The 10,972-nt window shown below is 51.3% G+C and overlaps 1 protein-coding gene across 5 annotated transcripts in view; it reads left to right on the top strand.

Annotated features, from left to right (window-relative positions):
* Positions 1 to 10,972, top strand: part of PIK3CD (phosphatidylinositol-4,5-bisphosphate 3-kinase catalytic subunit delta) — a 48,589-nt gene that overhangs the window by 17,447 nt on the left and 20,170 nt on the right. For 4 of the 5 annotated variants that reach the window (XM_029947230.1, XM_029947229.1, XM_029947228.1 and 1 more), the window contains exons 1-2: positions 7 to 126; positions 1,899 to 2,011. The gene's annotated coding sequence lies outside the window, so the exon portion shown is untranslated. Of the gene's footprint in view, positions 1 to 6; positions 127 to 1,898; positions 2,012 to 10,972 lie in introns of those variants that run through there. The other variant, XM_029947227.1, reaches the window with a different exon arrangement.

Raw genomic sequence — 10,972 nt, 5'->3', positions numbered from 1 at the left:
GCCCTCAGGCCCCCACGGGCTCGGCGCCGCCGCCGGGAGGCTCGAATAGCTCCGGGACCCTCCCGCCGCGTCCCCTGGGCAACCGTCTCCAGGGAGCCCGGGCCCCGCCCCCGGCACCCACACCCGGTACGGAGCCCACCTGTGCGGGCGTCTGCGGGGTCCCAGTGCCCCCCTGCGCACACCCAGCCCCGCCCAGCGCCGGGCTTTGTCCGCCTGGGGATGTGGGGGTCCAGGGGCGTGGGGGCTGGGGGAGGCGCTCGCGTCCCGGGGCGGACCGGACCCCGCTGGGGAGGCCGAGGCAGGGGGCCGCGCTCGCGTTGTGATTCTCTGGTGCGGGCTGGTTCACGCTCTCCTGCTCGCCCGGGCTCCACGCATCCCTTTTGTGCGGGGGTGGGGGAGGCGGGGATGCGGGGTGTCCCGCCGCCGTCCTTGGTGGGTTGAGCAGGGCCCTGAGCCGGGCTCCGGACGCGGACGCGCCTGTTCTGGGCGAGCTGTTTACTTGTCAGGGGCCCGGCAGTTGCCGTGCGCATCTTCCCCTCCCCCTGTCCCCGATTCGGGACGGAGCATCCTGCGCCGCGTCCATTCCTGGCGGTGCCTCCCGAGCTTTGCCCTTGAACCCAGAGAGCTGGAGGGCGGCGGACCCAGATCCCCAGGTTCTGGGCAGCGTGAGGGCCAGAGCAGAAGACGCACCTTCCTCCGCGAAGGGCCTCCTCCTTGGCCGCCCTCTTGTGAATTCTGCCCCAGCTCCCTGTTTCCTGACCTGAATTCCTGAGGACTAATTCCTTCTTGCCTTCCCTAACTCTTCCTTCTCTCGGCTCCATCATGCTTTCTGCTTTGTCTTTCCTCGTTTTGAAAGTGCTTTCTCCATAATCATGTTTCATTTCCCTGTGTCGGAGCTGACGGGGTTTTGTCCTCCTGTTAACTCCATTGGTCAGCAATGGAAGTTATTTCTTCCTTAGCTCTTGGCGCTGACTTCTCATTTCTCGTGGGAAGCCTTTGCCCTCCTCCCCTGGATGCAGGAGGAGACCATCCAAGGCGGCGTGCCTGGGTTCCTGCAGCAGGGTCCATGGGGGTATCCTTCCAGGGATCAGGCTCTCAGCAGTGAGAATTCCAGCTTGGTCCTCGGAAATGTATTCTTGGAATAGACACCTTTTCCAACGGCTTCCCAGCACCGGGCTTTTTGCCTTTGGAGAAGCGAATGGTTTAAGTTTCTTGCTCCTCAAGAGCGTCCCTAGCCGAGCCCAGTGGCAGGAGTCGCCCTGCGGTGGAGGTAGCGGTGCCCTGGGCAGAGGGTTGGAGGAAGGGGCGTGTCCGACTCTTAAAATCCCGCCGGCTCGGCTTCCGGAGCTCAGGTGTCTGCCAGTCTTGGGGTGAGATTATTCCCTGGAGTGGCCCGCGGTGGGGGAAAGAAATACCGCAGATGCAGTGACTGGGCGGCTGTCCTCCCTGCACACTCACCCTTTTCATCTCCAGGAAGCAGGGATAAGTCTTCCTGTATGATGCAATGTAGTACTTTCCTGACACCTCAAGTTCAGGAGTCTGCTTTTTGCAGCCACTGAATGGAACTCAAACCCAGGCTTGGCTCAAATCATTTACTTTGCTTTCAAAACCAAATAAAACCAAAAAAATAACTCAAAAAACGATCTGAGTCGTCTGTATGTATGTATCTTGCTGTCTCAGGCCCTGGAGATTTGGTTCAGCACCACCCGAAGGAGCTGGGGGGTGGGGGGCATCGGCACAGCCCGTTCTCAAGGCTCATCAAGTAATTGGGATTGGTTTGCAAAACAGGAGCCTGGGTGAAACAGCTCAAGTCCTGTGAGGGAATGCATAGGCTTGTGAGACTGTCTCTTTTAAAAATTTCATTCATTCATTTTTCTCTCTCTGTTTTTCCCCCCCAGACAGATAAGGAGCTGAGAGTCAGGCAGGGGCGGAATGGTGCTCAGTGATTCCAAAGCATCTTTGATTTGCCAGACTGAGAGGCTGCTGGTCTTTCCTGGACCGTTGCAGAGAGGTAGGTTGGGTGATGGAGCCAAGCGTGTGGGGGAAAAGGAGATGTGATTCTGCAGGCACCTTAAGAATTTGGACAGCGTCCTCCCTCCCACTCTATCCAGTCAAAGGAGAACCTCTCTGTAGGACTAGAACACCGAAAGGAGCAGAAGGATCCAGATGTGTGCTAGGAACCAACAAGGGGCAGCGGACTAGACCTCAGCCAGCTCCCCAAGAGAGGGATGTTGCTGCCTGCAGAAGGAAAGGGGGGCGGGGGGAATGCTGTGCTCCGAGCCCATTGTTAACCTGCAGCTTTTGGGATTTGACTTGCTTCAGTCATGGTAGAGTTGACCTGGCCTATCTGAGGAGAGAAAGATGAAAACAGTCCTCCGAAGGAAGCATAGTGAAGTGTAATAACTCAGTATTGCTTCTCAAGGAGTCCTTAAGGTAGGGACATTCTGTTTCTCCAGAGAGCTGGCAGTCACTTTATCAGCAAGACAATACTCCTTGGGACTTCTAGGATGTTCGCTGGGATTTGAATGTAATCCTTTCATTGTACAAATGAAGAAACTGAGGCCAGAGATGGACACTGGCTGAGTATTAGCTGAACACCCCCCCTTGGGGTCCGCCCCCCCCCACCATGGGGTGTGGGGCTAGCTGGGTACACTTACCTCCTAGATTGGAAGGTCTCAGTCCCATCTAGAAGCCCTGCGGGTGCACATGTTCTCCCTGGCTACACGGCGCGTTTCTCCTTATGCAGTGCTCCAACCGCTACTGTCGTTCCTGACGGAAAGGAGCACAGGGTTATAGCAGGTGTCTTCATTGGAAGCTTCCCCCAACCCCACCCCAACCTCATTTTCTCTAGATCTTTATCAGTACTTTCCCGACTCCTTTGTTAGTGTGGAGATCTTTTAAAAGATCAGAATAGGGGAGCCTGGGTGGCTCAGTGGGTTAAGCGTCGGACTTCGGCTCAGTTCATGATCTCACGGTTCGTGGGTTCAAGCCCTGCATCAGGTTCTGTGCTGAAAGATCAGATCCTGGAGCCTGTTTCAGATTCTGTGTCTCCCTCTCTCTCTGGCCCTCCCCGACTCTTGCTCTGACTCTCTCTGTCTCAAACATAAACTATAAAAAAATAAAAAATAAAATAAAATAAAAAGATCAGAATATTGGGACACCTGGGTGGCTCATTAGGTTAAGAGTCCAATGTTGGCTCAGGTCATGATCTCGTGGTTCATGGGTTCGAGCCCTGTGTCAGGCTCTGTGCTGGCAGCTCGGAACCTGGAGCCTGCTTTGGGATTCTGTGTCTTCCTCTCTCTCTGTCCTCCCCTGCTGGCACTCTTTCTCTCTCTCAAAAATAAATAACATTAAAAAAAGATCAAAATATTAAGCAGGATTTTGACCTATAAGGTAGATAAAAACAGAGTGCTCTGTGGTATAAGTAGAGACTGGTCCAGGACATCTACTCAGCCCCTTATCCCACTTCTGCCACCCTCTGAAGGTCCTGGGGTTGCCTCTGTGGAACTCCCTGGAACATAGTCAAAAACCACAGACTGTATAAACCTCTGTTGGGGGATAGAGTTTCTTCTACACACCTGTTTACACCCCTGTTTTTAATATCTTGATTCTTGTTCCAGAAGATGCCTTTTAATAATGTTTAACCCTCATGCTTTTTTATTTACTAAAAATACCCATTTACTATTGAAAGTTTGCAAAAAATTAGCATAGTTCTTTTATAACCAGGCCCTCCCCCATCCCCCAGAGAACCATTGTCTCCTTGGAGTACCCTCCCCCAAGTCCCCCAGGAGGCCTTCTATGTGCCTATCTTTGGAAACTTGATTTTTATGTATTGTTAAATATTACCGTGAACGTCCATGAAAACGTAACTGATTGAATGCGTATGTTTATCCTGGCTCTGTTTCAAAAGCCCACTAAAATGAGATAAAAGAAGTAGAAAAGGAATAAATCCTAAGGAAACAGAGCAGGAGATGATTGAGGAGGAGGATATGAGTAAACACGCTGAGGGACAGAAGCAGGTCGGTGAAAGAGATGCAAAGCTTGGAACGTTGGATGTCCTCTGCTGTGGGTGGACGAAAGCCCCGTATGTCCAAGGACCCACTAAAGACGCAAGAGTGGGATCGGTGTTCCCGATAACGGGGTGCAGGGCGGGCTGGAAGCAGGAAGCTTGGTTGGTGTGTGTCGGAGCAACAGACCCCTCTCTCTGCCCACAGAGCCAGGGGGCTCCCTTCTCCACCCCGGCAGAAGACACTTCCTTTCCCACAGGCACTGCTGACTAGGGCAGCTCGGGCCCAGCCTGGGTGGAAGGATGCTGTGTGGACAGCAGCCGGGGTGGGGTGGGGGCACAGGAGGAGACACTGTACTGAGGACAGAAGATTCGGTGAAAGTCTGTAGGCTGGACAGTGAGACCCTTCCTGGTAGGCTCCGGAACATGGCAGCCTAGTGTCTACTCCTCTCCAGTCAGGGCCTTGAAGAACTTTTCTGCGGAAACTGACCTGACAAGACAAAATGACCCTCAAATGCTGACTCTATTGGAACGCTAGCTTGCTACTTTGTCATTTCACAGTGATGCCTGCCAAGTGACTGGCCTTACCTGGGCACAAATAGCTTTTGGTGCCTCTCTCTTAAATTTGAAGGGCAGCTCTGGATTATCCCACATAGAATGAAGCCTCTAGCATGAAAGACAGAGACCCAAACAAACAGAAAAAAAGGAGTCAGAAGCCATTAAACATGGTTGTTTACAAACAGGAATACTGATAAAATAATAATAAGTTCTTGGATATAAAAGCTATGATAGTAGACGCACCTGGCTGGCTCAGTCAGTAGAGCATGTGAGTCTTGATCTTGGGGTTGTGAGTTCAAGCCCCGTGTTGGGTCTAGAGATTACTTTAAAATATTTAGGGGCATCTGGGTGGCTCAGTTGGTTAAGTGTCTGACTTTGGCTCAGGTCACGGTCTTACAGCTTGTGAGTTTGAGCCCCTTCATCAGGCTCTGTGCTGACAGCTCAGAGCCTGGAGCCTGCTTCGGATTCTGTGTCTCCCTCTCTCTCTCTGCCCCTCCCCTGCTCTCTCTTTCTCTCTGTCAAAAAAAAAAAAAAAGGAACAACATTAAAAGTGATAAAATAAAATATTTTTAAGACTATGATAGTAGAAGTAAATTTTCAATAGAATAGAGTTGGAGATTGAAAAACAAATTTCTAGAAAGCAGAACAAAAAGACTTAAGAGATGGGACACAGGAAAGGAAATACAAGAAAACTGGAGAATCCATTCAGGATGCTCATTATCCAACTCCTAGGAGCTCAAGACAAAGAAGGGAGAAAAATGAAGAAGGGGAAGTTATCAAACTGCAGGAGAAAATTCCAGAACTGAAGGAGTTTCTACATTAAGCGTCTCTGAGTAGTAGTCAACAATGAATAATAAAAGACATACAAATAAAAGTAAAGTATGTACTACTGGACATCATCATGAACTTTCAAAACTCCAGTGATAGAAATTACCAAAAGTCCACAAAAAGAGGCCACAGATAACGGCTAACAGAATGACCGCGGACTTTACAAAATCAACACAGAAGCTATGAGACAGTGGAGCAGCTCTTCCAAATTTCTAAGGGAAGTAATTCCCTAGCAAGAATTCTGTAATTGTCATTCAAGCAAAATAATGGGATAAGGGTGTTTTTTTAAGATGTGAATTTCCCCCCCAAAAAACTGCGGGCACACACATATACTTTTGTATCCCAATTCAAGGAAACTCCTGGAGATTATGCTCTACTAAAATAGAGTGAACTAAAGAAGAGGAACAAGTGATACAATGTATGATTATCTCTTGTTCTCATTTGGCTCAGCTTCCAAATGGCTTTCTATATGTCAGCTGTTCTCTTACTTTGAGTTTTGTGGATACAGAGAAAAGTGCCGAACACCTACTATCCCATGGGAACTGAAAACTCACTTCCAAGCTTTTCCTGTAGCCAGCACCTGTGACCTAGACGTCACTGATAAGATGCACCTATGCGATATTTTGAGAGAGGAGAGGGATGTATCATGAGCTGAATCCATGGTTATGATGGTGGCAGCAATGATGGACTGCAAGGTCAAATTCTTGCCACAGAAGTGGCAGATGTCCAAACTGGCATTCAGTACTCAGTGACGATCGAAGCAGTTTGGGCATCAGACACATGTCTGGAATCCAGTGTACTAAGTTTTGTTTCTTTTCTTTCTTTTTTTTTTTTTCTCAACCTTTTGTTTTTCTTGGAGTTGATAAGTACCTCATGTTTTATTATTATTATTATTACTTATTTAAATGTTTTATTTATTTTTGAGAGAGACCGAGAGAGAGACAGCATGAGCGGGGGAGGGGCAGAGAGAGAAAGAGACACAGAATCTGAAGACAGTCTCCAGGCTCTGAGTTAGCTGTCAGCACAGAGCCCGATGCAGGGCTCAAACCCATGAACCATGAGATCATGACCTGAGCCGAAGCTGGACGCTTAACTGATTGAGCCAGCCAGACGCCCTGAGCACCTCATTTTTTTATTTACTATGTTTTCAATGTACTAATCACCAGTTCCTCCTCAAACTCTCCAACAGAACTATAAAAATTCCTCATAATGAGCAAATAAAGTCAGATAATCTGTCGGCTCCTTTCCTGCTTAATCAGTGGGAGTTAGATTCTTTACTTGCAGCCAAGAACCTTGGCTGGTGGAGGGAATGGTGAAGAGGATTCTCTAATAATGGTGGAGCGAGGTTCGAATGCTACAGCTCTGCAGCTCATCTAGAGAGCAAGCAAGCCAACTCGGAGCAGGACGGCCAAGGGCCCTAGGAGGAATATCTCCAGGGAGAAAAAATTAAAGCTAGTGGATTATCTGACATATTTACCACATTATGAACAGTTTTATAGTTCTGTTGGAAAGTTTAGGGAAGGATTGTGGTTTTTTTTTAACGTTTATGTATTTATTTTGAGAGAGCGAGAGAGAGAAGAGAGCACGGGCAAGTGGGAGAGGGGCAGAGAGAAAGAGAGGGAGAATCCCAAGCAGGTTCCGTGTTCCGCACAGAGCCTGGCACGGGGCTCCGTCTCATGACTGCAAGATCACAACCTGAGCCAATATCAAGAGTTGGATGCTTAATCGACTGCCACACAGGCACCCCAAGAATTATCTATTTGTACACGAAAAATGGAGCAAATTCAACTATAGAAATAACAAAAAGTTGAAGAAAGGAAATAAAACCACAGTATGCTCTGTGGTTTAGTTCAGTTCAGTTTAACTTTGTTTTTTGTTCTGTTTTGTTTTTTTAGTTTTTTTAATATTTATTTATTTAGAAAGAGAGAGAGAAAAACAGAGCACAAGCAGGGGAGGGGCAGAGAGAGAGAGAGACAGAGACAGAGAGAGAGTCAGCACAGAGCCTGATTTGGGGCTCAATGTCATGAAAGACAAGTGCATGACCTGACCCAAAACCAAGAGTTGGACACTGATCTACCCAGGCGCCCCTAGTTTTGTTTGTATTGAGAGAGAGAGAGGGAGAGAGAGAGAGAGAGAGAGAGAGCAAGCTGGGGAGTGGGGCAGAGAGAAAGAGAGAGACAGAGAAAGAGAGAGAGAGAGAGAAAGAGAATCCTAAGTGGACTCCAAGCTCAGTGTGGAGCCCGAGACGGCTTGATCCCACAACCTTGGGATCAAGACCTGAGCCAAAATCAAGAGTCAGATGTTCAACCAACTGAGCCACCCATGCGGCCCTGTGGATTAGTCTTGAACGGTATTTATGTGGTCATAATAATGTAAGCACTGAAGTCTGATTAACAAGACGGAGGAGAGGAAATGTGTCCAGAGCATGATTCTGGGGATGTCCAACTTGGCCGGCCTCCGTCTTCTGGAGACTTGCTCCCATTCCCTTTTTGGATACACGTTCCTGCTCCATCTGGCCACCACTGGGCAGTGGGCTTCGCAATAGAGGGCAGCGGAGGCGCCGCCCGCGTGGCAAAGGCCTCCTCTCTGCTGTGGCTGCCTCTCCTTTCCTGGGGTACGGAGACGCTTTCTGCCTTCAAAACCGTCGTGGCCGCTGGGGGCAGAGGATGCTGCTGGTCCAGGGCCTCCCGGGGGGAACACTCTGAAGTGGTTTTCAGGAAAGATTCCGTATTTTGGGAGAGCAGCTCATCTGTCCTAAAGCTGCACCTGCTGGGGAACCCCGGACCAGTCGCTTTCCTTCTGGTCTATAGCTTCCGTTCTTTGTCAAGAAGATTCTTAAGGACAGGAAGTTTTAAGGCTGGGATTCTGGGATGCCTGTTCCTTGGTTAAGAGAAAGGATTGGGGTGTTCTGTGGCGGGGGCGGCGGGGGGGCCCAAGCTCTCCCTCGTGAATGTAGCCCTGGCCTAACTGCTTTCCTACGGCCATTCTTGCCTCCCTCCCTTCCGTTTTCCTCACCGCGGCCAACGCCATGTTTGCACGGCATCACGTCAGGCCATGTCAGTCCCCTGCTTAAAACCCTCCCGTGGATTCCCACTGCGGTGATAACGGGACCTGGCTCCTCACGGTGACTGCAAGGCCCTGCAGGCCTCACTGCTGCTCCAGCCATCTCCCCTCCGGATACCTGGCCTCCTGCCTCAGGGCCTTTGCACGTCCCATTCCAGCTGTCTGAACCCTATGTCACGGATCTCTGCCTGATCTTTCTCACCATTTGGGCCTCAACGCTGATATGACCTCATTCGAGCACCCTTCCTTGACCCGCCATCCAAAGGAGACCCTCCCTGTCAGCCCCTTTTATTACGTTCCCTCTCTCTTCTTCCCTGAAATCAGCTCATTATTCATTTTTCTTTTTGTTTTTGGTTTTCTCCTGTTAGACTAAGAACTCTGTAAGATCGGGGGCGGTGCCTGTCCTGTTCATTTCCTGATGGGCGCCTTCCCTGCTGCTAGGACGAATACCAGCTGAATGAATGGATGAGCAGGATTTGCAGGCTGCATGCTCTGGGGCTGAAAAGGGGCTCCTCACATTCTTCTTCCTGAGGGTGTCCAGGAAGATGTGGTTATCGAATCATCTTCTGGGCTTTCCCCTGCCGCCAGAGCAGGGGGTGGTTTCTAGAAAGCTCCTTTAAGGCAAACACGCAGGAGCTCCATTGGGCACTGGGGCCTCTGGGCAAAGCACCTTTGGAATTTGCCTCTGAAGGGCCCACTTCCCACATCAGCTGGGCAACAACAAAAACACCCATTTCATTCTCCATGGAAGAGAGTCTGGGAAACAGAACACTGATTAGAAAGGCTGTTTTGAGGCTGAGGAGTCCCTGGGAGTGAGCCCGGGTCAGGAGGCCCAACCAGACTCTGCTCTGCTCAGTGGGATGTGGAGGGCCGGCCCCTGGGGCTGCCTGGCCCTCATCAGGGAGACTGCTGCTCCCATTACTTCCCAGCCGGGGTTGATGGTAGATATTGGACATTGTGTGTCACTGCCTTCTAGACGTTTCTGAGATGACTCTTGAGCTATTTAGGTTGTGACTTTCCTAGAGTTAAATGTTTTGTCCCAGAGTTAAAACACCAGGAGCATCTCCGTCTCTGGACAGAATGCTGGCAATGACCCCAGGGGACCTTTGGACTCTGGCTCTGGAGTAGCAGGTGAAGGGACATGGCTGTCTTAGCCAGGCTCCCTCGGGGAAGAGGAGGCTTCTTTCTCAGATCATGGAGGACACAACTTCCCTTCTCCCTGCGGCTTGTCCGGGGCATGGAGCCTGCTGACAGTGACTCACGTGTTCCCTGGGGAAGTGCCTCCCGCCGGCATGTGACTCTAGCACCAGAAAGCCTGTCTTACGTCCACAAGTGCTGGGCAGCGCCCGCTACTCGGAGAGCCGTGGCCGCTCGAAGGACGCAGAACCCTCCCCAGCCCGGGACACAGATGCCGGCTGACAGCCCTAACTAACATGCAATTTCAAAAGAAGTGAGCGATGCTTCTGGAGTCGTGAGCTCGTCACGAGCCACCGGCCAGCAGGTCTGCCAGCCCAGGGGGGCTAGTTGATGGGCGGCCACCCCATCCCCGGTCTGGAGGAAGCACCGTGGCTCTGACTTACACATCCCTTGCCCATCCTTCTCTCTTAGAAATAAACGGGGCCCTTGGCGCACTCTGGGCTGCTGGCTGGGAAGGATGGGGGTGCCTTTTATGAAATCTTGGGGGGAAGCTCTGCTGATGGCTGCTCAGCACCGGAAGGTCAGACCCCTCCGACCTTCGCAGGGGGAGAGACCGCTTCCACCTTGGGCCAGAGGAGGTGCGTCTAACTGGGCGCGTCCCGGCACAGCCGCTGGAGGCATGGTGTGCTTTTATGGTAGACACCCCCCGCCATCCACCGCCGTCCTGGGGACCCTGCCGGCCGGAAGTGGGAAGGTGAAAGGGGTTGTGCGACTTGTTGAGCGGTTTTCTTTGATATTGTAGTAATGATGCAGCTGTGCATCGGGAAGTCGGCCGCAAGAGTCTGACTCCCTCCACAAGGAAGATGGCTTGTGGTTCCTCTTGGGTTGATGCCACGCTAGTGGCCTGAAGGGGGTCCTGGCCCTCTCTCACCCGCTGTCTCCAGGCCATCTGCATGTGTAGCCCATTGACCCCAAATTATAGCTCGAGAGCCCCAGAGGCCTCTCCTAACCAGGGACTGGTCCTCGGCTGCCTCCTTGGGGTTCTCACTGCGCAGCTCAGGCTCCGTAGGCCTGAAATGGACGCCTCGCTGTTTCATTGCCCCCAAATCTGTTTCCCCCCCGCACTTCCCCATCCCAGTGTACTCCCACCACCTTCCAGTCCCCCAAGCCCACGCCTGGCTGTCATCCTCACTCCTTCCCCCACGACCCCCCTCTCATCCGCCCAAGCTCCTAAATAGTTCTTGAGAGGCCCCCAGGGGGCTCAGTCAGTGAAGCGTCTGACTCTTGATTTCATCTCAGGTCGTGATCTCATGGTTCATGGATTTGAGCCCCATGTTGGGGTCCGTGGTGACAATGCAGAGCCTGCTTGGGATTCTCTCT

The sequence above is a fragment of the Suricata suricatta genome, chromosome 8 (genome assembly GCF_006229205.1).
Source record: "Suricata suricatta isolate VVHF042 chromosome 8, meerkat_22Aug2017_6uvM2_HiC, whole genome shotgun sequence".
Taxonomy (NCBI): Eukaryota; Metazoa; Chordata; class Mammalia; order Carnivora; family Herpestidae; genus Suricata; species Suricata suricatta.
The sequence above is the reverse complement of the archived record's forward strand: the minus strand, read 5'-3'. Positions and strand labels throughout refer to the sequence as shown.